Source organism: Trichosurus vulpecula, chromosome 5 (genome assembly GCF_011100635.1).
Source record: "Trichosurus vulpecula isolate mTriVul1 chromosome 5, mTriVul1.pri, whole genome shotgun sequence".
Classification (NCBI taxonomy): domain Eukaryota; kingdom Metazoa; phylum Chordata; class Mammalia; order Diprotodontia; family Phalangeridae; genus Trichosurus; species Trichosurus vulpecula.
Genome location: NC_050577.1, coordinates 274415584 through 274421621, shown reverse-complemented (window position 1 = coordinate 274421621; position 6038 = coordinate 274415584).

The following is a 6038-nucleotide window of genomic DNA, read 5'->3' as shown; positions in this document are numbered from 1 at the left end:
GAGTTTTTTGTTTTTGTAGCAGCAATTTACCTTTACAAGTATGTTTGGCTGAAGCCGATCTTAAAATTGTGTCCTTTGTCTATACCAGGGTTATCCCCAACACCAAAAAGAAATGACTCAGCAGCATGCTGGGAATGCAAGTCGTGAGCCAACTTGTAATCAGACCTTCGGGATTCATTCTTCATATATAACATTCAGACAATTAAAAATCACTTGCATTAGTATAATCTGCTCGGTGTCCCAATACTGGGAAATGTATATTCCTCTGTTAAAGAGGAGTCCTCTGTTTTTAGCTTGTCTGAAACAAAGGTAAGATTTCTTAGACTTTGGCCTCAGTTCAGGGCCTAGCAGAGGCCTGAATATATATAGTGAGTGGAAAGAGATCAGCGCACTGTCAGAAACACTGAAGGATAGCGATAGTTAGCAGCTGCTCTCTAACATGCCCAAGCTGCTTACAACCAGCAGACAAAAATGGGGAGAAGCAGGGCTTCTTTGTTGATGTTTTAAGCCTGCCAATCAACTGCAAAAATTATTATTTTGGAATAGAAAGAGCTAGATGGGACTTATGGCCAAGCAGTATGGTTTCTAGGGTCTATTGTTTTGAGGTGGTTTTCCCTCTGTGTCTCTGTGTTATGTTGTATGTGTCACCATATTCTTTGTGAGACTCAGAAGTTTTATGTGCCAGGCCTGCCCCTTGAGAATACCAAAGGTGCTGAGGTTGCTACTGATGAATATCTTTCAAAATTACCAACGTTCTTGACACCACCATGTGAGCTATTCCCAAAGCCTAGGGTGTGTCGGTATCTAAAGCTATAGGACCCTGCCATCAGCAGGTCCCATGAGGGGCTAAACATTGTTGGTTTAAATGATAGCTGAGTATATGTACTGGGGACTTAGCCATAAGTCCATCATTGTGGACTCCCTACATGTGTGGACTCTTCTTTCCTGAAAGAGGTCTTTGTTTCTCCACTGATAGAGAACTTTCCAAAGCTTACAAGGGCAGTGTTGATATTGAAAAGATACATGTATCCTTCTTGGTCTATGCTACTTGGACTTCATACAGTGGCCTTAATAGTGAAGTTCTTTGCCCAGCAGAGGTATCTCCTAAATCTTTAATTAGTCTATATTTCTAGCTAGATGGGAGTGACTAATAACTACTCACTGTCATTTTACTTAACTCATATAGTCTTACCTTACTATGATTTAACTCTTGGAAACAACTCTCTATACTATCTTGTTAGTTTTCACTACAATATATATCTCCCAGCACATCACTGGTTTTTTTTTTAATTTTTTAAATTTTTTTTATTTTTAGTTTACAATACCACATCACTGTTTTAGGGGCAAATAACTCCATGCTTTTATCATTGGATGGGTTGCAGAACAAATTATGCTCAATTAGCACTTCCTATTGTTATACCAGAAGCGAGTGAGACACGCCACAGAGTATAAGTTTTGAATGGAGAAGTTTATTAGCCGGCGGCCATTGGGGTCTTCCAAGTCAATGGCCGCGTTTAAAGGGAGAGGGTAGTTTTTATAGAGAATACAGGATTCAGTGCTTAATTATCTCTTGAAATGTCATTTTGCAGACTCGGCATGCCTGTACCTTTTATGACCATGATCAAAGGAAACTCCTTAATAGATTGTAGATACAGCATATCAGACAGCTGACTAAGTGTCAACTGAATTACAACCCAGAATCTCTGTGTCCAGTTTGCCATACATCCCACAACATGACTCATGAGATAAGAGCTAGGAACAGTCACATAATTCAAAAGAATATCTGGGGCTGAGGCTTTCATCCTTCAAGGCCATACTCCATACTCCCAGAACAGTCATGGGAGGGGGGGTGTCAAGGACACACACTGAACGCCAAATGGCAGGAACTAAGTCTGATTTTCTTACACAAACTGGGGTTTGCAGTTAGGGGCTGGGGGCAGGGTTTTTTAGCAATAGCTGGCTACTCAGGTATCACACTATGGACTACTCCCCCATCTTGCATTTGCGTTCATGGGTTGGGTTCTCAGACAGACTTAGGTTTCAGAGATAACCTTGTGGGTAGTTATACCACTACAACTCATGAGTCCCCTCCAGCATGCTTCCAATTAATAAAGAGCTAATAGACATAACTAGTTCTTAGCAAACACATGTACTAAGATGGTATAGTAAGAACAGGAGCTTGTAGGTGGCACAATGGATAGAGTGTTGGGCCTGAAGTCAGGAAGACTCACTTATCTTTCTGAGTTCAAATCTGGTCTCAGACACTTACTAGCTTGAGGTCCTGGGAAAGTCACTTGAACCTGTTTGCCTCAGTTCCTCTTCTATAAAATGAGCTGGAGAAGGAAGTGGCAAGCCACTGCAATATCTTTGCCAGGAAAACCCCAAAATGGGGTTGCAAAGAGTCAGACCCAACTGAAATGACTGAACAATAACAATAAAATAATCAGAACAGTTGACACAAAGAATTTCCCCCCAAAACCTAGGGCATAGTCTTCCACAAAAGCTCATGGTATCCGTAGTTCAAATTTAAAGCATAATGGTATTGAGACTTTATAAAACCCTTTTTATATATTATCTCATTTGATCCCCACAACAGTCTTCTGATGCAGATAGTTAAGGTATCACTCAAATGACTAAACTGAGGCCAAGAGATTAGAAAGCACTGTCCAAGGTGTCTTATACATGTGGTAAAGGATAACCCACAACTCTGTTATTGCATAACCTGAAAGTTCTCTCTTCGTAGAGTCCTTTCCTTAGGTACGGTTGTCTGCTGGGCAGGCCAGTCATTTGGGCTCCAGGAATCAGCTCCTTTCTTCAGTCCATAGCAACACTCATGATGTCATGTTTCTTGAGGTTGCTTCCTCCTTTAGGTGACTCTCTGTATTCCTCTATGTCTGACCTCAGTGTGTATCTCTGCTCCAGGATAGATGCATTACTACTGGTCCACTAGCTTCAAAGACATGGCCAATATGTGTGTGTGTGTGTGGTCAGGAGATGGGGGGTAAGATAAAGTCCCCTCCTCTTCCCAGTTCCCTGCAGGGTTGCTCTGGCCCACCTATAAAAGTGCTCCTTAACTAAACATCTCAACTCTCAAACTAGAACTCTGAAATTCATCCAGACATGTAGAGACTCCAGAAAGCTAAAGCGGAGAGTAACAGTTTACTGCTGGCCAACTTAGCTCCCTTTCACCATATGATTGTTATATGAAAAGACAACCATGGATAGCAAACATTTGTCCAAACAAAAAGTAAACAAGGGAAGTTACACAGAGTAGGGTAGGTAATAGAATGCACAAGAGTTGATGGACTCTGACTCAGGAGCAAGATAAAAGGTCAACCAGTAAGAGAATGATCTTACCAGGGAAGCCAACTCAGTAGTTTCTGGGGGTGCAGATGCTGGGAATAAAGAGATCTGTTGGGATGTCAGTTTTTCTCATATGTCTGTGGTTCCTGGGGTTCCTGTTAGCCTTTCTCACCCTGTCTCTTTCCAACTCCACTTCTCCATTTCTCTCTTTTCTTTTTAAGGTCTCTGTCCCTCACCTATGCCATATGCAATGTCATGGTCTCAGAGGTCTCTCAGCCAATCAGGAATCACATCTTCCCCCTTGTACCCGGTATCACAGAGCTGTCTAGGGTACCACCCAGTTTACCTGGGGCAAGGGGTATTATACCTGTGTGGATTGTTTTGGCCTTTCTGAGATCTGTAAAGCTCATTTATTAACCTGGGAAGATTTGTATGAACTGGTGCAAAGTGAAGTGAGCAGAACCAGGAGAACAATTTATACAATAACAGCAACATTGTAAGACAAGGAACTTTGAAAGACTTAGTAACTCTGATCCACACAATGACCAATCACAGTTCCAAAGAAATCTTGATGAAACATGCTATTCCACCTTCAGATAGAGAGCTGATGGACTGAGTACAATTTGAAGCATATTTTCTTTGTTTTATATTTAAAAAAATTTTTTTTGGTAATGGCTATTGCAGGAATTTATTTTGCATGGCTATACATATTTGTAATGGGTTTTGTTTTTCTTGCCTTTTCAGGAGGTGCCTTTTCAGGAATTTGTGTGCATGGCTATCTGTATTTGTAACGGGTTGTGTTTTTCTTGCCTGTTCAACAGCTGTGGAAGGGGGAAGAGAGGGAGTGAATTTGAAACTGAAAAAAAAATTAATTAAAAAAATTCACTTACAGCAATTCACTTGCTTCTGCTCTGAATACTTTCTCCTCTTCATGACCTCTTTTGGAATGTTCCATGCCCCATGTTTATGCAACTGGGGTATCATAAAGACCTGTACTACCTCCCTTCATTGTTATATTACAAATGAGAAACCAGCCAGACACACCAGAGTAAAAACTTGCCTCCTCCATATAATATTCACAACCTTTAGTGGTTTTAGATAACCTTCTTGTTGCGAAAGTAACTGGATTGAAATTGTTTTACTCATTAATTAGGAGTGACAGAGAATTGACAACGCTAGGTATGCTAAATCTTAGATCATCCTCTTCAGTGAACCAACACTGACTCATCCCACTTTTTTTTCCTCCTACCAAAACCTAGAGAACACTGAACCTGAGGGTCTGGTGATCTCTTTAGTTTTGTATCATTTCCTTGTCCCTTCTTATCTCCCACATTCATGCTTCTGAGTGTTTCATTTTAGCCCTTGGGCCATTATTCTTCTTGTCGTGTTGACTCTTTGTGACCCCTTTGTGGGTTTTCTTGGCAAAGATACTGGAGTGGTTTGCCATTTCCTTCTCCAGATTTTACAGATAAAGAACTGAGGCAACCAGGGTTAAGTGACTTGCCTCCAAAGTCAGGACTGTGGCCTAAGCTTAAGGAATATGTATCAACCAAATGGAGAGTGGAAAGATAGCCCACATCTTTCCCTCCCCATGATAGCCAATATAACCAATAGTGGGCTTGTCTCTGACTTAACTGTGCTATCACCTTCCCTCATTAATGCTCACTGACTCCCATTTCTGGCCTCTCGTGGCTGGCCCTAGTCTCAGCCACTGGGTGAGGTTATAACTGAAACCAGGCATCAGGAGCAGCTAAGCAAACAAATTCTTGCTCCCATGCCTAGTGTCTCCGTACCTTCCTCCCCAGATCACCTAATGGCTGCCACAGATACTCCTCAGTGAGTGGACTCTGAACACCTGAGTTAATGAATAACTCCCTCACCCCCCTGCCATGCACACACATTTTTCTGTTTTTTGATGTGCTTGGCATATAATAGGCACAAAAGAGTGATAGCACAGAATAACTCAACTGGTGTTATAATGTGCACCGTAGACCTCATTTACACTAGTGATTCCCAATGTTTTTGTTCCACAAACCCCTTCCAACAACAATAACAACAAAATATGCTGTGGATCCTCAGGATAATTTAAAAACTACTCATAATATTTTTTTTCTTTAAGTGCATATAAAAACTATAATGATAACTTTTTCCAGTAAAGCTCCAAATTAGAATTTATATAATTATAAATTATAAAATTTTATTCTACCTATAATTATGAAGACTCTTAATTTGTAAATTTACAATTTTTTATGAAACTAATTATAAATATTTTATGTGGGGAATTATTTACTGCTTAAGATGCCATTAAAGAATTTTTAGCCTGAATCCCTTTGATCATTGCCACAAACTCTCAAATGGGAACAATTACTCTATGCCATCTTTTCTCACAAACCTACCCATCTTTGGAACTTGTCTGTTTCTGTCAAGGGCCCTGCTGCCTTTCTGGTCTCTAGATTCTCAACCTCCTTGTCATCTTTGACACTTAACTGAAACTTTTATTCAGATTTATCATTGATCTCTTAATTGCCAACTCTAATGACCTTTCTTCAACCCTCATCCTTCTTGACCTCCTTGGAAGTATTTGATGATGTTGGTCATGTTCTGCTCTCCTCTTAAATACTTACATTGTCCTGTAGGCTGCTGAAAACAAAGTTATCTATAAAAACATTCATATCTGCCAACTAAAAAAAAAACAGAAAATGGAATTTTCTAACCTGTTTAAAAAATCTTCCAAA